The sequence below is a fragment of the Hyla sarda genome, chromosome 7, assembly GCF_029499605.1.
Source record: "Hyla sarda isolate aHylSar1 chromosome 7, aHylSar1.hap1, whole genome shotgun sequence".
In the NCBI taxonomy this organism is placed as follows: Eukaryota; Metazoa; Chordata; class Amphibia; order Anura; family Hylidae; genus Hyla; species Hyla sarda.
In genome coordinates, this window is record NC_079195.1 from 160,289,828 (window position 1) to 160,314,397 (window position 24,570).

Below are 24,570 nucleotides of genomic sequence, written 5' to 3' on the forward strand. Positions count from 1 at the left end.
ATTATCCTAAGGGGCTCACCTGTTTGAACCATCTACACTAGGAGCGCACCTCTCTTTTGTCTTTTTTTCTATATACATGTTTTTACTTTTGGAAGACATCAGAGGGCTTCAAAGTTTAGCAGCAATTTTCCAATTTTTCAAAAAAATTTCAAAATCTAAATTTTTCATGGACCAGTTCAGGTTTGAAGTAGATTTGAAGGGCTTTCTTATTAGAAATACCCCATAAATGACCTCATTATAAAAACTGCACCCCTCAAAGTATTCAAAATGACATTCAGTAAGTGTGTCAACCCTTTAGGTGTTTCACAGGAAAGTGAAGGTGAAAATTCAAAATCTTCATTTTTTACACTTGCATGTTCTTGTAGACCCAGTTTTTGAATTTTTACAAGGGGTAAATGGAGAAAAATCCTCTCAAAATTTGTAACCCAATTTCTCTTGAGTAAGGAAATACCTCATATATGGATGTAAAGTAGAGGGCTCAGAAGGAAAGGAGCGACAATGCGATTTTGGAGAGTGAGTTTTTCTGAAATGGTTTTTGGGGGGCATGTCACATTTAGGAAGCCCCTATGGTGCCAGAACAGCAGAAACCCCCCACATGGCATATTATTTTGGAAACTACACCCCTCAAGGCACGTAACAAGGGGTCCAGTGAGCCTTAACACCCCACAGGTGTTTGACGACTTTTCGTTAAAGTCGGATGTGTAAATGGAAAAAAAATGTTCCACTAAAGTGCATTTTCCCCCCCAAATTTACCATTTTTACAAAGAGTAATGGGAGAAAATGCCCCCCAAAATTTGTAATCCCATCTCTTCTTGTTACAATTCAGCAGGCTGGGTGTGGATCCTCTGTGTCAAGGAGGGATTGGCGTGGACCGTGTATGTGGACCGGTTCTAGGGTTGCTGCTGGTTTACACCAGAGCCCGCCGAAAAGCGGGATGGTCTTGTTGCGGCGGTAGCAACCAGGTCGTATCCACCGGCAACGGCTCAACCTCGCTGACTGCTGAGAAGGCGTGGGAGAGAAGGACCAGGCAGAGGCAAGGTCAGACGTAGCAGAAGGTCGGGGCAGGCGGCAAGGTTCGTAGTCAATAAGGATAGCAGGAGATCTGGATCACAGGCTTTGGACAACACTAAACGCTTTCACTGGCACAAGGCAACAAGATCCGGCAAGGAAGTGCAGGGGAAGTGAGGTAATATGGACAGGGAGCAGGTGGAAGCTAATTAGGCTGATTGGGCCAGGCACAATTCACTGGTGCACTGGCCCTTTAAATCTTAGAGAGCTGGTGCGCGCGCGCCCTAAGGAGCAGAGCCGCGCGCGCCAGGACGTGACAGCCGGGGCCGGGACAGGTGAATGACTTGGGATGCGATTCGCGAGCGGGCGCGTCCCGCTATGCGAATCGCATCCCCGCCGGCAATGTCAGTGCAGCGCTCCCGGTCAGCGGGTCTGACCGGGGCGCTGCAGAGAGAGGAACGCCGCGAGCGCTCCGGGTCCCTGCTCCCGCGTAACACTTCTGAGTATGGAAATACCCCATGTTAGGACGTAAAATGCTCTGTGGGCGCACTACAATGCTCAGAAGAGAAGGAGTCACATTTGGCTTTTGGAAAGCAAATTTTGCTGAAATGGTTTTTAGGGGGGCATGTCACATTTAGGAACCTGTGGTGCCAGAACAGCTAAAAAACAAACAAACAAAAAAATAAACACATTGCATACTATTTTGGAAACTACACCCCTCAAGGAATGAAACAAGGGCTACAGGGAGCCTTAACACCTCACAGGTGTTTGACGACTTATTTTTAAAGTTGGATGTGTTAATGAAAAAAAAAGTTTTTAACTAAAATGCTTTTTCCCCCCAAATTTAACATTTTTACAAGGGGTAATAGGAGAAAACTACCCCCAAAATTTGTAACCCCATTTCTTTTGAGTATGGAAATACCCCATGCATGGATGTCAAGTGCTGTGCTGGCGCACTACAATGCTCAGAAGAGGAGGAGCGCCATTGAGCTTTTGGAAAGAGAATTTGTTTGGATCGGAAGTCAGGGGCCATGTGCGTTTACAAAGCCCCCCGTGGTGCCAGAACAGTGGACCCCCCAACATGTGACCCCATTTTGGAAACCACACCCCTCACAGAATTGAATAAGGGGGCAGCGAGTATTTACACCCCACTGGCATTTGACCGATCTTTGGAACAGTAGGCATTTTTTATTTTCACAGACCCCTGTTCCAAAAATCTGTCAGACACCTGTGGGGCATAAATGCTCACTGTACCCCTTAATACATTACATGAGGGGTGTAGTTTCCAAAATGGGGTCACATGTGGGGGGGGGGCTCCATTGTTCTGGCACTATGGGGGCTTTGTAAACACAAGTGGCCTTCAATTCAGGACAAATTTTCTCTCCAAAAGCCCAATGGCGCTCCTTCTCTTCTGAGTATTGTAGTGCACCCGCAGAGCACTTTACATCCACATATGGTGTATGTTCTTACTCAGAAGAAATTGGGTTACAAATTTTGGGGGGCTTTTTTTTTCCTATTTTCCCTTGTGAAAGTGAAAAATTTAGGGTAACACAAGCATTTTAGTGAAAATAATTTTTATTTTCATTTTTCCATCCAAATTTAATGAAAATTCATCAAATACCTGTGGGGTATTAAGGCTCACTATACCCCTTGTTACATTCCTTGAGGGGTGTAGTTTCCAAATCCAAAATGGGGTCACATGTGGGTATTTATTTTTTATTTACAAATGTATTTTTCTGTAGTTTAACATGTTATCTGTATGCATTGAGCCTGACATAACTGTAATGGGTTAACATTCTCTGTAAAAGTTCTGGTAAAATTGTGGTATCCCAGCACCAAAGGCTGGGCCGTGGCTGTGCTATTATGTTGTGTTATTTCTATATATGTATTTATGCATGTGTTATACCTATTAAGATTGGGGAGCAGTGTAAGCCCATGTGACCCTGACTGCCAATGGAAATCCCTAAATTCCTAAGTATACACCGTTGTGGGGGGAGGAGTTGCCCCAGTTCAGTTAAAGGGGAACTCCGGAGGAAATTTTTTTTTTTTAAATCAACCTGTGCCATAAAATTAAACAGATTTGTATATGACTTCTATTAACAAATCTTAACCCCTCTATTATTTATCAGCTGCTGTATACTAAAGATATACGTCAGAGAAATTTGTTTCCAGTCTGACAACAGTACTCTCTTGTTACGCCGAGCGCTCCGGGTCCCTGCTCCTCCCCGGAGCGCTCACGGCGTCTCTCTCCCTGCAGCGCCCCGGTCGGTCCCGCTGACCGGGAGCGCTGCACTGACATGGCCGTCAGGGATGCGATTCGCACAGCGGGACGCGCCCGCTCGCGAATCGCATCCCAAGTCACTTACCCGTCCCGGTCCCCTGCTGTCATGTGCTGGCGCGCGCGGCTCCGCTCTCTAGGGCGCGCGCGCGCCAGCTCTCTGAGACTTAAAGGGCCAGTGCACCAATGATTGGTGCCTGGCCCAATTAGCTTAATTGGCTTCCACCTGCTCCCTGGCTATATCACATCACTTCCCCTGCACTCCCTTGCCGGATCTTGTTGCCTTGTGCCAGTGAAAGCGTTTAGTGTTGTCCAAGCCTGTGTTACCGGAACTCCTGCTATCCTTATTGACTACGAACCTTGCCGTCTGCCCCGACCTTCTGCTACGTCTGACCTTGCCTCTGCCTAGTCCTTCTGTCCCACGCTTTCTCAGCAGTCAGCGAGGTTGAGCCGTTGCTAGTGGATACGACCTGGTTGCTACTGCCGCAGCAAGACCATCCCGCTTTGCGGCGGGCTCTGGTGAACACCAGTAGCCTCTTAGAACCGGTCCACCAGCACGGTCCACGCCAATCCCTCGCTGACACAGAAGATCCACTACCTGTAAGCCGAATCGTGACAGTAGATCCGGCCATGGATCCCGCTGAGGTGCCGCTGCCAAGTCTCGCTGACCTTACCACGGTGGTCGCTCAGCAATCGCAGCAGATTGCCCAACAAGGACAGCAGCTGTCGCAGTTGACCGCCACGTTACAGCAACTTCTGCCTCTGCTACAGCAGCAACCATCTCCTCCGCCAGCTCCTGCACCTCCTCCGCAGCGAGTGGCCGCTCCTAGCCTCCGCTTGTCCCTGCCGGACAAATTTGATGGGGACTCTAGACTCTGCCGTGGATTTCTGTCTCAATGTTCCCTGCATATGGAGATGTTGTCGGACTTGTTTCCTACAGAACGGTCTAAGGTGGCGTTCGTAGTGAGCCTTCTTTCAGGAAAGGCCTTGTCTTGGGCCACACCGCTCTGGGACCGCAATGATCCTGCCACAGCCACAGTCCAGTCCTTCTTCGCTGAAGTCCGTAGTGTCTTCGAGGAACCAGCCCGAGCTTCTTCTGCCGAGACTGCCCTGCTGAACCTGGTCCAGGGTAATTCTTCAGTGGGCGAGTACGCCATCCAATTTCGTACTCTTGCTTCCGAATTATCATGGAATAACGAGGCTCTCTGCGCGACCTTTAAAAAAGGCCTATCCAGTAGCATCAAGGATGTGCTGGCCGCACGAGAGATTCCTGCCAACCTGCAAGAACTTATCCATTTGGCCACCCGCATTGACATGCGTTTTTCTGAGAGACATCAGGAGCTCCGCCAGGAAAAAGACTTAGATCTCTGGGCACCTCTCCCACAGCATCCTTTGCAGTCTACGCCTGGGCCTCCCGCCGAGGAGGCCATGCAAGTGGATCGGTCTCGCCTGACCCAGGAAGAGAGGAATCGCTGTAGGGAAGAAAATCTTTGTCTGTACTGTGCCAGTACCGAGCATTTCTTGGTGGATTGCCCTATTCGTCCTCCACGTCTGGGAAACGCACGCACCCAGCTCACGTGGGTGTGGCGTCTCTTGGTTCAAAGTCTGCTTCTCCACGTCTCACGGTGCCCGTGCGGATTTCTCCTTCAGCCAACTCCTCCCTCTCAGCCGTGGCCTGCTTGGACTCTGGTGCCTCTGGGAATTTCCTTTTGGAGTCTTTGGTGAATAAATTCTGCATCCCGGTGACCCGTCTCGTCAAGCCGCTCTACATTTCCGCGGTCAACGGAGTCAGATTGGATTGCACCGTGCGTTACCGCACAGAACCCCTCTTGATGTGTATTGGACCCCATCACGAAGTGATTGAGTTCTTCGTCCTTCCCAACTGCACCTCTGAGGTCCTCCTCGGTCTGCCATGGCTCCGGCTTCATTCTCCCACCCTTGACTGGACCACCGGGGAGATCAAGAACTGGGACTCTGCTTGCCATAGGAAGTGCCTCTCTCCCCCTCCCAGTCCCGTCAGGCAAGCCTCAGTGCCTCCTCATGGCCCCCGTCCTGGTGACACACTGCCCCGTGCCAGGCTTCGCCCTCTGCCCTCCCTCCCCATTCCCACTCCTGCTGTACTGCCTGCCTTTGAGGAAACCCTCCATTCACTCCCGGTGTCCTCGTCCCAGGTAAAGCAGTTGTCGGACAAAAAAAGGGGGAGACCTAAGGGGGGGGGTACTGTTACGCCGAGCGCTCCGGGTCCCTGCTCCTCACCGGAGCGCTCACGGTGTCTCTCTTCCTGCAGCGCCCCGGTCGGTCCCGCTGACCGGGAGCGCTGCACTGACATGGCCGTCGGGGATGCGATTCGCACAGCGGGACGCGCCCGCTCGCGAATCGCATCCCAAGTCACTTACCCGTCCCGGTCCCCTGCTGTCATGTGCTGGCGCGCGCGGCTCCGCTCTCTAGGGCGCGCGCGCGCCAGCTCTCTGAGACTTAAAGGGCCAGTGCACCAATGATTGGTGCCTGGCCCAATTAGCTTAATTGGCTTCCACCTGCTCCCTGGCTATATCACATCACTTCCCCTGCACTCCCTTGCCGGATCTTGTTGCCTTGTGCCAGTGAAAGCGTTTAGTGTTGTCCAAGCCTGTGTTACCGGAACTCCTGCTATCCTTATTGACTACGAACCTTGCCGCCTGCCCCGACCTTCTGCTACGTCTGACCTTGCCTCTGCCTAGTCCTTCTGTCCCACGCCTTCTCAGCAGTCAGCGAGGTTGAGCCGTTGCTAGTGGATACGACCTGGTTGCTACTGCCGCAGCAAGACCATCCCGCTTTGCGGCGGGCTCTGGTGAACACCAGTAGCCTCTTAGAACCGGTCCACCAGCACGGTCCACGCCAATCCCTCGCTGACACAGAGGATCCACTACCTGTAAGCCGAATCGTGACATCTCTGCTGACACCTCTGTCCTTGTCCGGAACTGTTCAGAGCAGGACAGGTTTCTATGGGGATATGCTTCTAATCCGGACAGTTCCTGACATGGACAGAGGTGTCAGCAGAGAGCACTGTTGTCAGACTTGAAAGAACTTCACAAACTGGAAGGCTTCATATTTTGAAATAAAAGTAATTTACAAATCTGTTTAACTTTCTGGCACCAATTGATTTGAAAACATTTGTTTTCCACTTGTTTCCACCGAAGTTCCCCTTTAACTCCTTAAGGACACATGACGTACCGGTACGTCATGTGTCCGCTCCCGATCTATAACGCGGGGCCACGGCGTGGCCCCGCATCCTAGCAGATCGGGCCCTGCCTCTAACAACGGCCGGGACCCGTGGCTAATAGCGCGCGGCATTGATCGCGGTGCCACGCGCTATTAACCCTTTAGACGCGGCGTTCAAAGTTGAACGCCGCGTCTAAAGTGAAAGTGAAACCATGCCGGTTAGCTCAGTGGGCTGTTTGGGATAGCCGCGGCGAAATCGCGGCATCCCGAACAGCTTACATGAAACAGCAGGAGGGTCCCTACCTGCCTCCTCGCTGTCCGATCGCCGAATGACTGCTCATTGCCTGAGATCCAGGCATGAACAGTCAAGCGACAGAATCCTCGATCACTGGTTTCCTATGAGAAACCAGTGATCGATGTAATAGATCAGTGTGTGCAGTGCTATAGGTCCTTATGGGAGCTATAACACTGCAAAAAAAAAAGTGGAAAAAAAAGTGAATAAAGATCATTTAACCCCTTCCCTATTAAAAGTTTGAATCACCACCCTTTTCCCATAAAAAAAACAGTGTAAATAAAAATAAAAATAAACATATATGGTATCACCGCGTGTGGAAATGTCTGACTTATAAAAATATATTGTTAATTAAACCGCATGGTCAATGGCGTACGCGCAAAAAAACTCCAAAATAGTGCATTTTTGGTCACTTTTTATATCATGAAAAAATGAATCAATAAGTCCTATCAATGCAAAAATGGTAAAGCTAAAAACATCAGATCACGGCGCAAAAAATGAGCCCTCATACCGCCCCATAGGCGGAAAAATAAAAAAGTTATATGGGTCAGAAGATGACAATTTTAAACGTATTCATTTTTCTGCATGTAGTTATGATTTTTTCCACAGGTACGACAAAATCAAACCTATATAAGTAGGGTATCATTTTAATCGTATGGACCTACAGAATAAAGATAAGGTGTCATTTTTACTGAAAAATGTACTACGTAGAAACGGAAGCCCCCAAAATTTACAAAACAGCGGGTTTTATTTTCAATTTTGTCTCACAATGATTTTTTTTTCGTTTCCCCGTAGATTTTTGGGAAAAATGACTGACATCATTACAAATTAGAATTGGTGGCGCAAAAAATAAGCCATCATATGGATTTTTAGGTGCAAAATTGAAAGCGTTGTGATTTTTTAAAGGCAAGGAGGAAAAAACGAAAATGCAAAACGGAACAACCCTCGGTCCTTAAAGCGTAGCTGTCAGATCACTCAAAAAAACAAAACTGTTATATGTTGCTCAGTATCACATCCTGATCATGTAGATGTACTTTGTATGTGTCTGTGACCTACATTTCTCTCAGAATTAGCTTTATTTCTGAAATACCTTAATTTTATCTACCAGAAGCAGGGGGGCGGGTACTCACTGTGATAACCACTCCCCCTCCCTCTCCTCAGTCCAGTGCTTCCCAACCAGGGTGCCTCCAGCTGTTGCAAAACTCTATAGCTACCAGCATGCCCACACATCATTTGGATGTGCAGGCATGCTGGGAGTTTTAGTTTTGAAACAGCATGAGGATATGATTGTAGTCCCCCTTTATTACACACACACACAGGGTTCATATATTCTTACACATACACATTAGATAGAAACACTGATATGCACACATACACATATATCCACACACACACACATACATGCTTGGACACTTACGTTTTCATCTGCAATGCATGTTTCTGCCTCTCTCATTGATGTCTGCTGTGTGAGAGACTGCAGCAGGCTTCCTGCCCCTCCCCCTCACCTTCTCTTCACATGAGTCTCTGCAGTGTGTAAAGCCCCTCCCCCCTCCAAAACGTCCCGGAGTCCAGGACGAAGCAGTGTTCACAGAAGCACTGAGTGCATTCCATGATGCAGAGGGGGCAGTTCTTTGGCTTTTTCTATATGAAATACTGAAAATTTTCTAATGAAAGCAATTGCAAAACCTATTGTTTTTGCATGCTTTACAACATATCAAAAGTTTTTATATCTGACGGTGCCTATTTAAGGGGTAAGTTCAGCCTAGAGCTTCAAGCAGAGCACAAGTGTGGTAAAGGTGTGTGGAGAAGGTCTGAGGGAAGGCCCAGATCAAAATCTATCTTCTCAAATCTTATCCGGTCATTCTGGAAGTTAATGCCCTGGCGGAGAAAGCTACAGGACCTTGACAGAACCCTAGTGACCTGGAACAATCTGCAATCTCCTTTCAAGTCAGAATTTAATCTATTGGGTGAAAAGCACCATAAGTACCAGCAAGGCAACAGGGCTCCCATGGGGTTAAACTGCATCCTCTCCACTCTACACCATACTGTTGGCGTGTAATACCATCTGCCCCCTGCTCAGTAAAAGGCAGTTATCCATAATCCGACGTTGGTGTGTACTCCCCATGCCTGGCCCAGGAGAAGCTGTCTCCAACCTTGTACCGTGTATAGGCTAATGGTACCCTGGCGTCACAAAGTGATAAGGTATTTCCTAGCATGGCCGTGGCTACCACAATATAACACATGTCCACCACCTTGGCCTATGGGCCAAGGTCTGTCCAGCTCCACCCTGATCCCCAGGAAAAGGGGGAAGATCCTAAAGTGCATGTTGCATGGCCTTTAGGGAGATTGCCTACATGGTTTTTTTTGTGTGTTTAAATTCAATTAATTTTTTTCCTTTCAGTTTACAAAAATACATATAGTCACACAGGTTACATATTTCTTGTTACATAACATTATATCTTTCCCACCCACCACCCATACCCCTTGATGTAAGACAGACAGAGAGAGATAGAGGGAAAAAAAAAAAACGGAACCAGATATACTTTGCCAATAGGCTGGGTTGTTCCCAAAACCTCCTAGTTGAAATGTACTTTTTCATTGCTTTCTTCGATGTTTTAGATACTTATACTTCATATACACAGTGTCTGCGGGAGCTTCCTTATCAAATCATTTTCTCATTATTAATAGTTTACCAAGAAATTTTAATTTTATAAAAATAAAAAAAAAAAACAGTTGATTTAATGGCCCAAACTCTACCACATCCCCTAAGATGGCCATTTTAATATTTAAATCGATATGGATCAAAAATTTAGTTTTAAAAAATCGCTCAATGTTATCCCAATATTTTTTGTTTTTTTGGCAATCCCAAATCATATGTAAAAAGTTAGCTTCTTCACTCCTCCATCTTGGACATCTAGAGTCGTTACGACATCTAAACTTCCAAAGTGGTAATGGTGTATAATAGAGTTGAAACACAATTCTAAACGGTACCAACTGATGTCCTTTATTTTCCAAGCAAGTTATCATGTTCCCCAACATTCGTTTTCAGGAACTGTTAGTGATTTCTCCTGTACACAATATCCATCTATCTCTAACTTTACTTTGATATGTGTTTTGTGATTCTATCAAAAGGGTTCTATATATTAATCCCAATTTCACATATACTTGTGTACTAGCAATAATTCGATCTAAAATATCATGACCTTCTATTATAAATAAATCTTTTGTATTAGTGTGACTATATGTACTCACCAATTGTAAATACCAAAGTTTTTGTGTATCTTTTAATCCATAATTATCTTGAAGCCCCCTAAATGACCTCAAGCATTATCTGAGTAACATAATCTTCAAAAAGGCTCTAGGTCTTCCCCAGGAAACTATAGACTGGTAAGTTTAACGTGCATTGTGGGTAAATTGTTTGAAGGACTTATAAGGGATTACATACAAGAATACATAGGGGATAATTGTATTATAAGTGATAGCCAGCATGGGTTTACTAAGGATAGAAGTTGTCAAACCAATCTAATTTACTTTTATGAAGATGTGAGTAGAAGCCTTGACAGAGGAATGGCTGTGGATAAAGTGTTTCTGGATTTTGCTAAAGCGTTCGATACTGTCCCTCATACTCGTCTGACAGGTAAATTAAGGTCTTTGGGCTTGGAAACTTTAGTTTGTAACTGGATTGAACACTGGTTCATGGATCGTACCCAGAGAGTGGTGGTCAATAATTCGTACTCTGATTGGTCCCTGGTTATTAGTGGTGTACCCCAAAGTTCTGTACTGGGACCGCTGTTGTTTAATTTATTTATCAATGATATAGAGGATGGCATTAACAGCTCTGTTTCTATCTTTGCAGATGACACCAAGCTGTGTAGCATGGTACAATCTATAGAGGATGTGCATAAGTTACAAGATGACTTGGATAGACTAAGTATCTGGGCATCCACTTGGCAAATGAGTCTGGGCATCCACTTGGTTTAATGTGGATAAATGTAAAGTTATGCATCTGGGTACTAATAACATGCATGCGTCATATGTCTTAGGGGGGATTAAACTGGGAGAGTCACTGGTAGAGAAGGATCTGGGTGTACTTGCAGATCACACACTTCAGAATAGCATGCAATGTCAGGCTGCTGCTTCCAAGGCCGGCAGGATATTGTCATGTATAAAAAGAGGCATGGACTCGAGGGACAGGGACATAATACTCCCCCTTTATAAAGCATTGGTACGGCCTCACCTGGAATATGCTGTTCAGTTTTGGTTGCCAGTCCATAAAACAGACACTGCGGAGCTGGAAAGGGTGCAGAGACGCGCGACTAAACTAATATGGGGCATGGAACATCTTAGTTATGAGGAGCGATTAAAGGAGTTACAATTGTTTAGTCTTGAGAAGTGATGTTTAAGGGGGGATATGATAAATGTATATAAGTATATAAATGGCCTATACAAAAAATATGGAGAAAAACTGTTCCAGGTTAACCCCCCCCCCCCCTCCCCCAAAGGACGAGGAGGCACTCCCTCCGTCTGGAGAAGAAAAGGTTTAGTCTCAAGGGGCAACACTCCTCCTTTACCATAAGAACTGTGAATTTATGGAACAGTCTACCTCAGGAACTGGTCACAACAGGAACAATTAATAGCTTTAAAACAGGGTTAGATACATTCCTGGAACAAAATAACATCAATGCTTATGCAGAATTATAAAACAACATCCCTTCCCCTTATCCCCTTACACCTGTTACGCCTAGCGCTCCGGGTCCCCGCTCCTCCCCGGAGCGCTCACGGCGTCTTTCTCCCTGCAGCGCCCCGGTCAGTCCCGCTGACCGGGAGCGCTGCACTGTCTTGGCCGTTGGGGATGCGATTCGCACAGCGGGACGCGCCCGCTCGCGAATCGCATCCCAGGTCACTTACCCGTCCCGGTCCCCTGCTGTCATGTGCTGGCGCGCGCGGCTCCGCTCTCTAGGGCGCGCGCGCGCCAGCTCTCTGAGACTTAAAGGGCCAGTGCCCCAATGATTGGTGCCTGGCCCAATTAGCTTAATTGGCTTCCACCTGCTCCCTGCCTTTATCTGACCTCCTCCTATGCACTCCCTTGCCGGATCTTGTTGCCTTGTGCCAGTGAAAGCGTTTAGTGTGTCCAAAGCCTGTGTACCTGAACTTCTGCTACCCATCCTGACTACGAACCTTGCCGCCTGCCCCCGACCTTCTGCTACGTCTGACCTTGCCTCTGCCTAGTCCTTCTGTCCCACGCCTTCTCAGCAGTCAGCGAGGTAGAGCCGTTGCTAGTGGATACGACCTGGTTGCTACTGCCGCAGCAAGACCATCCCGCTTTGCGGCGGGCTCTGGTGAATACCAGTAGCCTCTTAGAACCGGTCCACTAGCACGGTCCACGCCAATCCCTCGCTGACACAGAGGATCCACTACCTGGAAGCCGAATCGTGACAACACCCTTCCCTTCAATTCCCTGGTTGAACTTGATGGACATATGTCTTTTTTCAACCATACTAACTATATAATATGCCCCTATATTTACCCAAAATTCCCAATCTAACCCAGTGAATTCTTAAAATTTTGTGTATTTCCTGTATATCGGAGTACATGAAATTGTTCCTTTTATTTTACAACCATGTTTCAAGTCAGACAATACTTTACTATACATCTATACTGGAGATGAAAACATTTTTTAGAAATTCGATTTGGCTGATTCGCCGATTTAAAAAAAAATTGATTTGATCCGAATAAAGTTGCGGCAAATCGATATTAAAAATGGCTATTTCCGGGCTATAATCGTGAATAATACTGTAAGGTGCTATGTACAGTGAATCAGATTGTTAGATTTGTGCATTATATATATATTTAAAAAACATTAATATAAAGTGCCAGCGCTGTAATAATAGAATTCATGTTTCTATCCAGGGGGTGTATTTCATTCCCTAAATATAATTACTAATGTATGCTACTAGTGGTCCCCAATTAGACCTATATACATCTCCTTAATGAAACGATATTTCCCAATGGTCACATATACTTATACCGCAATATAATGTGCATCATAAACTTCCAAGGACATTTCTGTACCAGAGGAAAACGCCACGAACACAGGACATAAGGTAAATACTGATACCTTGCATACTATATGGTGTATTAAGAACTACCACCTAAGTAACTTGGAAGTTTGTGATGTGCATTATATTGTGGTATCAGTATATGTGACCATTGGGAAATATTGTTGTATGAAGGAGGTGTATAAAGGTCTAAATGAGGACCACTAGTAGCATACAATAGCATATATATTCAGGGAATTGAATACACACCCTCCATTCTGACTACCTTCCCAGCATTCTGATTTCCTTAACGTAGAACTGCAAAGTGCGTATATATTGCACTTTTTTTTAGAGTAATAACAAAATGGAGTGAATGAAGAAATTCGTTATTTCGAATCGAGTCAAAGTTCGGATTCGGTCCGAATTAAATTTTTCATGAAATTCGGAACAAATTCAGATTCGTCCAATTAGGTTCGCTCATCTCTAATCTTTACATAAGAAAATAGTTGCTGTTCTCGTTCTATTACACCTGCTTCTAATAGTTTTTAAATATTTTTATACATCCTATTATATGTATTGAAGATATACTGTAAAGACTGACAATTCTTCCAGTTGTACAATTTCTGTATTTTGGATGCCATAAAGTTTAAATATGGAAAGGCTCCAACCCCCAACTCCTTCTCTTTGTGTTAACTTATCATACTTGAGTTGTATCATTTTCCTGCCCGAAATAAACCTACTTAACGACGTTTCCAAATCTTTAAACCATCTGTCCAGAATATGTATGGGGGATGGGCACAGAAAAAACAGGACTTGTGGTAAAATAATCATTCTTTATAGATTTATTCAGCAGCGTCAAATTTAGTCCTACAAACTGATCCATCCAGGAGCTAATCTGAATACCCAAATACTCAAATTTTCCATTTTCCCCTAATACTCTTACATTTCTTATCACTTCATTGGGTTTCTTCCCTAGTAACAAAAGAGCAGATTTATCCCAGTTTATTTTTAGACCGGCTTAACTCCCAAATTCTTCAACTACTGAGATAACTTTAGGTATGTTGTTCACTGGGTCTTGCAAAAAAAATAAAAATAATTAAGAGGTCATTTGCATATAACATGATCTTATCCTTCTCTCCCCTTAACCCAAATCCTAACAATTATTTTTCATTCCTAATAGCCGCTGCTGGATGTATAAAATAAAGCGAAGTGGGATAGGGGGCATCCTTGTCTTGTACCTTGTGTGATTGAAAAAGCCTCAGATAACTCTCCATTAATAATTACTCTAGCAGTTGGATTAGCATATAACATTTTCACCCAACTTATGAAATTCGTGCCAACCCGAATTCTTCCATGGTGAGCCACAGGAAGCCCCATTCCACCTTGTCAAATGCCTTCATTGCATCCAATGACAGGATGGAATGAGGGGTCCCGGGGTCCAGATGGAGGTTGGTGAACAGCTTATCTAAATTATCGTACATATGTTGCCCTCGCACAAAACCTGACTGATCCTTCTCCACTAATTCAGATACAACTCACATCAATCTCTCTGCCAAAGCTTTCGCAAACATTTTTGCATCAGCATTGAGCAGAGGGATCGGCCGTTACGATCCAATTTTAAGTGGATCCCTGTTCTTCTTAGGCACCAAAGTTATATTCACCTCTCTCATAGTATTTGGTAATTCGTTAACTTTACAAGATTCCTGGATAGTTTCTATTTATTTTGGTATTAGTACTACCCCTAATTCCTTAAATACTTCATAGGGTAATCCGTCTGCTCCCAGGGCTGCTGCATTCCTACAGGAGTCTAATGCAGATTTTATCTCTCCTGTTGTTGGTTCCTTTTCCAGCTCCTCTTTTTACGCTTCAGTCAATTTAGGAAGATTACATTTTTTAAGGAATTCTTGAGTTTCCTCAGAACTTTTTATTTCTTCTGTTTGGTATAGTGATGAGAAAAAAAAATCCTCCTTCACCTCAATATTAATCCCCTCTCTGCTATTTATTTTCCCGGACTCTAACTGTAGTGCTACTGTACTTTCTTGGCTTCTTGAGATTTAACTATTCAGGATAGCCAGCTACTCGGTTTTCCTTCTTCTTTAAATTGTTTTTGCCCACGGAAAAATACTCTATGCTGGGCCTTCATCCTGTTATACTCACTAAATTTTTGTTGGGCTTTCTTTAATTTTAAGTATTCCATATGGGTTGGCTGCAATGAAAATTGTGTCTCAGCAATCCTAACTTCTTCCTCTAGGTCTTTTTCTTCTTTGGCGAATAACTTCTTTTTATATGAGACTTCATGAAACAATTGCCCTCTCAAAAAAGCTTTCCCTGTATCCCATAGCACCATATGATTAGCTGACTTTTAATTGAATTCCCAATACTCCATTAATTCTTTTATTGATAACTTTTTCCCGTAAATAATTTTTAAGCAATATGGGTTAAGATGAAATTGTCTATTATTGAGACTTCTCTCTGAACTATCTTTAATATTTATTATCAACATCGAGTGATCATATATAGATAGCGGCTCGTATTTGATATTATTGAGCTTTGAGAGAGCTATATAATTTCCCAATACTAAAGCTATGTGAGAAGCTGTATCATATGTCGCTGAAAAGCATGAGAACAATTTCTTATTTGGGTATAATCCTGCCATAAGTCGCTCCAACGTACTTCTTGGATGAACTTGTTTAGTGGGGTCTGTGAATATTTATTCTTCCCCACACCGTCCACCACTTTGATCCAATCTTTTCCATGTTCAAGTACAGAATTGAAATCCCCAAAACATATACCAGAAGAAACACTCTTGCCTTCAGAACTAATCGCTCCAGCACCCGGAGGGAAAAATGTGGCGGAATGTAGCAAAATGCCAACACCACTTCAAAACCTTTTACCTTAGTATGAATAAATATCTCCCTCTGTTATCTATAGATTTATCTATAACCTCAAATTGTTATATATTATATACCAACTTAGAAACACCGGCACAATAACTTGATCCATATGAGTGATATGATTCTCCTATCCACCTCCTATACAACTTTTTGACTGAATTTTTAACTAGGTGTGTTTCCACCAAACATACTATAGCAGGTAGATATTTCTGTAGTCTATCTAACACTGCTTGCATCTTATTCCTACCCCCCAACCCCCTAACATTGCAAACTGCTATTTTTATATCCATTTATTGAAATCTGGGAGGGAAAGAGAGGGAAAAAAGTCTTCTCTCACATCAGGGTCCCACCCCCTCTCCCTCTGTATGACATATGGCTCTCCAAACCACATGCCTCTCTACTTCGCAGTTACCCCTCTCGTCCTAGTCCCTTGTGGGGTATGACCTTTTTAAAACAGGGAAGATATTAATTGGTTAATATCTAAATTAGGGGACCAAGCAATTGTTTATATGCATTCTAGAGTATATGAAGAAAAAAAAGAAATTGTTGAGGTTAATTAAGATAGTGATGTATTCTATTGTTTGTTATAGCTGTCCAAACATATCTTGATTATAGAGGCTGAATTGCCATCAATGCATATCTTTATCCCTCCATGTCTGAGTCAAGGTAGGCAAAAATAGATGTTATGGCCTGTTTAAGAAGAAGAACCGGAAAATGGAGTGTGGTTGTGCAATATAGTAATATGTTCTACTATTCATTTCAGCTGCGCAAAGAGATTCTGATTATAGAGGTCATTACTCCATTGTATACTTTGGCCACTTACATCTGATGCAAGGTAGGAATTAAAATGGCAAGGATGGTCAGCTCTCAGGATTCCCAACACAGCTGTGCACTCCAATGTTAAGGCAACAAGACAGAAAAGGTAGCCAGTGGTATAGATGAATTCTGTTTATTCAGATCCCATAAAAACCGCACACAAGTGGGACATCAGCCAACAAACAACAATCAGTAAGCGTGGATGCATTTCGGGTATACACCCTTCGTCTTAGCACGCTATACTCTACTGATAATCAGGTATATATGGGAGTTTGGAAGGGGAGAGCTGGAGTCAGGACATAGTCCAGAAATTAACTCTCTCCACTCCCCTATGAAACTTACCCTAACAAACATATAAGATTGAACCTGATATAATATGTCAAAATATCAATGCATATACCTAAAAAAAAACATATAGAACAAAAAGTTAAACCTCAGTAACAAAGCACTGTAGAAAAATTATTTATTTTATAAAAACATAAAAAATACTATCTAGAAAAAATCGCAGGGAAAAAACCGCACCATGTGAACAATGCAAAGTAATTGAAAACACATCACTAAGACATGGAAAAGGAATGATCTGGTTAATAATGCAAAATGAGGTCATTCCTTAAATTCAGACCACCAGGTTGAAAGGTCTGGAGATTATGTATCCAAAAGACCTCTCTATTGCGTAGAAGTCTCATTCCATCATCTCCTCTCAAAGGTCTAATAAAAGTTTGAATCACCCCCTTTTCCCATTTAAAAATGTGTAAATAAAAATAAACATATGTGGTATCACCGCTTGCGCAAATGTCCAAACTATAAAAATATTTCGTTAATTAAATCACAAGGTCAATAGCGTACGCGCAAAAAAAATTCCAAAGTCCAAAATAGCGTATTTTTGGTAACTTTTTATATAATGAAAAAATGAATAAAAAGCGATCAAATAGTCCGATCTATACAAAAATGGTACCGATAAAAACTTCAGAACACGGCGCAAAAAATTAGTCCTCAAACCGGCCCGTACGTGGAAAAATAAAGTTATAGGGGTTAGAAGATGAGAGTTCTTAACATAAATTTTCCTGCATGTAGTCATGATTTTTTTCCAAAGTACGACAATATCCAATCTATATAAGTAGGGTATCATTTTAACCGTATGGACCTACAGAATAAAGATAATGTGTTATTTTTACCGAAAAATGCACTGCGTAGAAACGGAAGCCCCCAAATTCACAAAATTTAATTTTTTCTTCAATTTTGTCGCACAATGAATTTTTTTCAGTTTCACTGTGGATTTTTGGGTAAAATGACTAATCTCACTGCAAAGTAGAATTGGTGGTGCAAAAAATAAGCCATCATATGGAATTTTATGTGCAAAATTGAAAGCGTTATGATTTTTAGAAGGTGATGAGGAAAAAATTAAAATGCAAAAACGGAAAAACCCTGTGTCCTTAAGGGGTTAAGGACACAGCCCATTTTGGCCTTGAGGACACAGGAAAATGCCAATTCTGCATTTTTGCTTTTTCCTCTACTCCTTCTAAGAGCCAAACATTTTTATTTTTCCTCCTGCAGACCCATATGAGGGCTTGTGTTTTGCGTGACCAAGTGTACTTTGTAATTACACCTTTAATTTTACCATAAAATGTACGGCACAACAAAAAAAAAAGTATTATTTGTAGTGGAAAATTAAAGAGAAAATCACAATTTTGCTATTTTTGGTGGGTTTAGTTTTTACACAGTGCACTTTATGGTTAAATTGATATGTTTTCTTTATTATGTAGCTCAATGCAATTAAAATGATACCCAATTTATATGGTATTCTAATATTGCTCTACATTCATAAGAAGTCAAACTTTATTGAACAAAATGTGAATATTTACAATTGTCCTCTTCTTATGTATGAGCGCTAATTTTTTTGGCCGTTGTGATCTGTAGTTTTTATCAGTACCATTCTTGTTTTGATGTTTTTTTGATAGCTTTTAATCTCTTAAAGACGCAGTCCCCTCCCCTGCTATGAGACGGCATCACAGGATGATTGCGTGTCATAACGGGGTGGTCCTGGCAGCTATCAATGGCTTGGACCCATGTCTAATGCCAGACATCACCGATCGTGGTGATGCCCGGCATTAACTCCTTAGATGCTGTGATCAAAGTTGATCACCGCATCTAAAAAAAAAAAAAACATTCCCGGCAGCTTAGTCGGGCTGATTGTGATCAGCTTACAGGATGACAGGAGGGCCCTTACCTGCCTCCCTGTCCTCCGATCTCCTCTGCGATGCTCCAGCCTGGCTCACCAGGCTGGACCAATTGAGTGCAGATAACACTGAACAGTGTATGCAATCAGAAGATTGCATGTAATAGTCCCCAATAGGGTGACTAAAAAAAAGTAAAAATTTTTTTTAAAGTTAATAAATGTGAATTAACACCTTCCATACAAAAACTTTAAATCACCCCTCTTTTCCCAAATTCCATATAAAAAATATGTAAACATAATAAAAATAAACATATGTGGTATCACCACATGTGTAAATGTCCGAACTATAAAAATATTATGTTAATTAAACCGCACGGTCAATAGTATATACGTAAAAATTTTTTCGTATTTTTGGTCATTTGTATACCCTAAAAAAACTAATAAAACAAAAATGGTACTCATAAAAACAGCAGACCACACCACAAAAAATAAGCCCTCATATAGTCCTGTATGCAGAAAAATAAAAAAGTTATAGGGGGTCAGAAAATGACAATTTTAAACATACTAATTTCTTTTTTTCCCTTTTTGTGTCATCATTTTCCAACAGCCGTAACTTTTTTATTTTTTGTCCGACGCTATTAAGTGAGGGCTTATTTTTTTGCAGGACAAGCTGTACTTTTTATTTGTATCATTTTTGCTGTTTTTATTAAATTTTTACATATTTTATTAGGCTCCTTGTACTGTTTAAATGTTATAGCTGACCCATCAGATTTGTATTTTTTTAAAGCTATTTTTTTTGTTGTTTATTGCTCTTTTAACATCATTTGTCATGTAGGATTTAGTTTTAATCGTCTATATTTGTTCCCCTTTGGTATATATTTAGCTGTATAGTTATTTAGAGTTGATTTAAAGATGTCCCATTTACCTTCTGTATCAGTATTTGACAACACCTCCCCCCAAGTCTATGTTCTGTAGTGCAGCTCTCAGCCCAGGGAAGTTTGCCTTTTTAACCCCTTAAGGACCAAGGACGTACCGGTACGTCCTGAGTCCTTTCACTTTCTATAACGCGGGGCCATGGGCTCTAGCAACGGCCGGGTCCCGTGGCTAATAGCGCGCGGCAGTGATCGCGGTGCCGCACGCTATTAACCCTTTAGACGCGGCGTCAAAGTTGAACGCTGTGTCTAAAGTGAAAGTGAAACCATGCCGGTTAGCTCAGGTGTTCAGACACGAAGAGGGTCTCCTACCTTGCCTCCTGGTGTCCAATCGCCGAATGACTGCTCAGTGACTGAGATCCAGGCATGAGCAGTCAAGCGGCAGAATCATCGTTCACTGGTTTCCTATGAGACACCAGTGATCAATGTAAAAGATCAGTGTGTGCAGTGTTATAGGTCCCTATGGGAGCTATAACACTGCAATAAAAAAGTGAAAAAAAAAGTCAATAAAGATCATTTAACACCTCCCCTATTAAAAGTTTGAATAGTTTCCCATAAAAAAAAAAAACTGTAAATAAAAATAAACATATGTGGTATCGCCGCGTGCGGAAATGTCCAAATTATAAAAATATATAGTTAATTAAACCGCACTGTCAAAGGCATACGCGCAAAAAAATTCCAAAGTCCAAAATAGTGTATTTTTGGTCACTTTTTATATCATGAAAACATGAATAAAAAGTGATCAACAAGTCCTATCAATACAAAAAGGGTCCCGCTAAAAACCTCAGATCACGGCGCAAAAAATGAGCCCTCATACCAACCCATATGCGGTAAAATAAAAAAGTTATAGGGGTCAGAAAATGACAATTTTAAACATATAAATTTTCCTGCATGTAGTTATGATTTTTTTCAGAAGTACGACAAAATCAAACCGATATAAGTAGGGTATCATTTTAACCGGATGGACCTATAGAATAAAGATAATGTGTTATTTTTACCGAAAAATGTACTGTGTAGAAACAGAAGCCCCCAAAAGTTACAAATTTGCATTTTTTTTTTCAATTTTGTCTCACAAGGATTTTTTTTTTCCGTTTCGCCGTAGATTTTTGGGTAAAATGACTGATGTCATTATAAAGTAGAATTGGTGGCACAAAAAATAGGCCATCATATGGATTCTTAGGTGCAAAATTGAAAGGGTTATCATTTTTTAAAGGTAAGGAGGAAAAAACGAAAGTGCAAAAAATGGAAAACCCCTGGTCCTTAAGGGGTTAAAGTTATATGTTTTTGCCTTCTCCGCCTGTCTTTGTTTTCTACATTTTAAGTAAAAAGTAACTATATTGTGGTCACTATTACCAAGGTTTTCCCGCACAGTTGCATTACCAACCAGCTCTGCGTTGTTGGAAATGATCAGATCCAACAAGGCATCACTTCTTGTTGAGTCCTCCACAAACTGGCCCATAAAATTATCCTGCAATAAATTTAGGAATTGTCGCCCCTTTGTAGTTTTAGCCAACCCCGGACCCTAATCTATATCTGGATAGTTAAAATCTCCCATTATTACCACTGTACCTGCCCGGGCGGCCCTCTCTATTTGTTTATGCAGCCGACCTTCTATCTCTTCAGTGATATTAGGGGGTCTGTAGAGTACACCAAATATTATTTTACAGTGTTTCCCTCCTTTTGTAATTCTACCCGCAGTGATTCCACATTCTCAGAATCATCACATACTATGGCATCATTCACACTGACTTTCATACCACTTCTTATATACAGACAGACTTTTCTGTTCATTCTATCTTTGCAGATTGACAGACCAGGATAATTTACAGGATAATTTGCCGGATAATTTACATTATAACTTTTATAGTACACATCATTACAGACGTGGCAATATCTACTTTGTATATGATTTGTGGGGGGTTTTAATATGATAATACAGGGCGTTTATTGGGAAAGGGGCATTTTTTTTTTACACTTCATACTTTTATTGAAGAACCCAATAAAAGGCCTTGAGCTGTGTAAGGGGCCCCAAAATTTCTGATGGCAGCCCTGTAGACAGTGCCGTGATCTGTATCTAGCCTGTAGTTAATTTACATTTCATATTGTTCTGCAACCATAGTGTTTTTTTTATTTTATTTCTTTCTTTCTTTCTTTAAATTTTTTTAGAAACACATCATAAAATTTACAACACAAGAAAATTCTACATTCTTTAACCCCCCCCCCTAGCCCTCTCCCTCCCCCCCCCCCCTCCCAAGTCAGCCTGGACTTTCTAATTCATCTCCTATTCCATGTCTCCCAGGGTAGCCATTTATTCTTGTTTTTTTTTTTTACTTTTAACACTAGACTTATAGAACACTAACTCATATTGTCTAACTTTACTTACTCCTACTACCCACTCTTCCCTTGACGGTGTTCTTGGGGACATCCATTTCCTAAGAATCAAAATCTTTGCCACTCCCATTACTTCCAATAATAGTTCAGTATGCCTAAATCCTCCCATCTCCAGACCATAAATTGCAGTTTTTGGTTCAAACGGCAGGGCAACATCAGTTATTTCCTTTATTCTTTCAAACACCATACTCCAAAACGTCTGTAACATCGTACAGTTCCATATCATGTGTAACCAATTGGCGCCCTCCTTACCACACTTGGGACATTGAGAATTTTCCCTGGTCTTAATTTTATAAAGGAATTGTGGTGAATACTGTGCACGATAAACTAACATCAAAAAAGGCACCCTATTATTTGCATTAATCGTAGACCTCCTAATATTCTTCATCACCAATTTCCATTCTATCTCTGTGATTCCTCCTATATCTTTTACTGGACCTATCCTTTTCATTACATCTTCCCATCCCTTTTCCCCCAATAATTTATATATAGAGCTCATAATTTTCCTCTTTCCACCCTGTGATATCTTTATATATATTCTGTGATGTGGAATCTAACTACCTTTAATTTTTCTTTTGGCTCCTCTCTTCTCAAGGCATCCCTGAGTTGCACGTAACCAAAATAATTTCTGTTATTCAAATCAAACCGTTCACTCAACCCATCCCAACCTATTATCTCCCCCTTTGAACAAACGTGATCAATCAACACAATTCTTTTATTTTCCCAGTTCACATAATCTGACATTTTCTTGATTTCCTGGAAGTTCTCATTCTCCCATAAAGGGGTACACCAGACACTACTCCCTATCTCAGCTATTTGCTTGGTTTTTTTCCCACACTTTCCCCAATAATTCCTTCACTGTATTCCCTCTCTCACTGTCCATTTTTAATCTCCCATTCTCTAGAAATTCCCATATTGACCCAAACTTCAAACCCATCTTTCCAAGAAAAACTGCCAATGCTTGCTGTTCTTGGATAATCAGAGTTAGTTGTGCTACTATATAGTAATGCACAAAATTTGGAATGCCTAGACCGCCGTTTTCCATGGGGTGATACAAATACTGGCTTTTAACCCTGACCCTTTTCCGTCCCCAAACAAGATTATTTATTTTAATCTCTAATCTTTTAAAAAAGACGTTTTTAATCCACATAGGGGAAGCTCTTAGATAATGTGTAATCATGGGTAGTAACACAATTCTAAGTAGTCCTATTCTGTCAGCCATACTTAGCCTCATCTTACTCCATATATTTATTTACTTTATTTACTTTCCCCAGCAAAGGCCACAAATTTAATCTCTCAAAATCCGAGGCCACTCTAGAAATTTTTATGCCCAAATATTCCAAGCTGTCATCAACCCTTAGCACTTTAACAGGACCAATTGACCCATCAATATCTATATCCAGTGGAAGAAGTCCCGATTTTTGCCAATTGATCTTTATCCCTAAAAAACTACCAAACTCTTCCACCAATCGGATTACTTCCGGGACCTTCTCCACTGGATTCCTAACAAACAAGACCACATCGTCTGCGTATAATAATATTCTTTCCTTATCCTCTACTACCCCAAACCCGTGAAAAACCCCAGTACTCCTAATCATAGCCGCTAAAGGTTCTATAAAAAGTGCAAATAGTAAGGGTGATAATGGACACCCTTGTCTAGACCCTCTTTTTAAGTGTATTGAGTTAGATAGATTCCCATTAATATTAATCTTTGCTGTTGGTGAAGAATAAATAGTTTTAATAGCTTTTAGAAAAGAAGCACCAAGCCCAAATTTCTCTATTACCCCAAAAAGAAAACCCCACTCCACCCTGTCAAACGCTTTATTGGTGTCCAGGGACAGAATGGAGCGGGGGTCCCCACCATGTGACTGAATATTGAGATAAATCCTGTGTATATTTCCAAACATTCCTCCCCGCCATAAATCCCCTTTGTTCTACACCTATGATCTCACCCATAACTTTTTTTTAACCTCTCTGCCCAGATCTTTGCCAGTATTTTATAATCTGTATTTAACAATGATATTGGCCGGTAATTTTCCATCTTTTCTCTGCCGCCCCCCTTCTTGGGGATCAATATTATAACTATTCAGACATCGAGGGAGGCATAGCCCCCCTATTCAAGGATTCATTAATAATTTCACACAAGCAGGGCAGCAGGGATCTATGGAATCTCCTATACAGTTCAAATGTAAATCCATCTGACCCTGGGGCGGAGTTCCCTTTACACGTTCTAAGTGCCTCCTGAACTTCCTCCAAACTAATCGCCTCATTCATCCTTCTAACCTCCTCCTCTTTTACCTCTGTTTTTTCCCCTTCAGAATCATATAGTGTTTGATAATACTCCACTGCTACTTGACTTATTGCATCCTGTCCTGTCACTGTCTTCCCTTCCTTATTTTCCAATATCACTATTTCCTTATTTTCACTTTGATTTTTTATAATACCGGCTAACTATTTATTAGACTTCCCCCCTTCTACATAACTCTTTTGTCCCCCCAAAAAAATCCGGTGCTGGGCTTTCTCCAACATAAATTCTTTGTAATCTTT

The 24,570-nt window shown here is 42.0% G+C and overlaps 1 protein-coding gene across 4 annotated transcripts in view; it reads right to left on the bottom strand.

Annotated features, from left to right (window-relative positions):
- The window catches only part of CLCF1 (cardiotrophin like cytokine factor 1), a 227,368-nt gene that overhangs the window by 74,402 nt on the left and 128,396 nt on the right, over positions 1-24,570 (bottom strand). The window contains exon 1 of one of the 4 annotated variants that reach the window (XM_056531134.1): positions 8,194-8,249. The exons of the other annotated variants lie outside the window; for them this stretch is intronic. The gene's annotated coding sequence lies outside the window, so the exon portion shown is untranslated. Of the gene's footprint in view, positions 1-8,193; positions 8,250-24,570 lie in introns of those variants that run through there. 4 annotated transcript variants of the gene reach the window in all.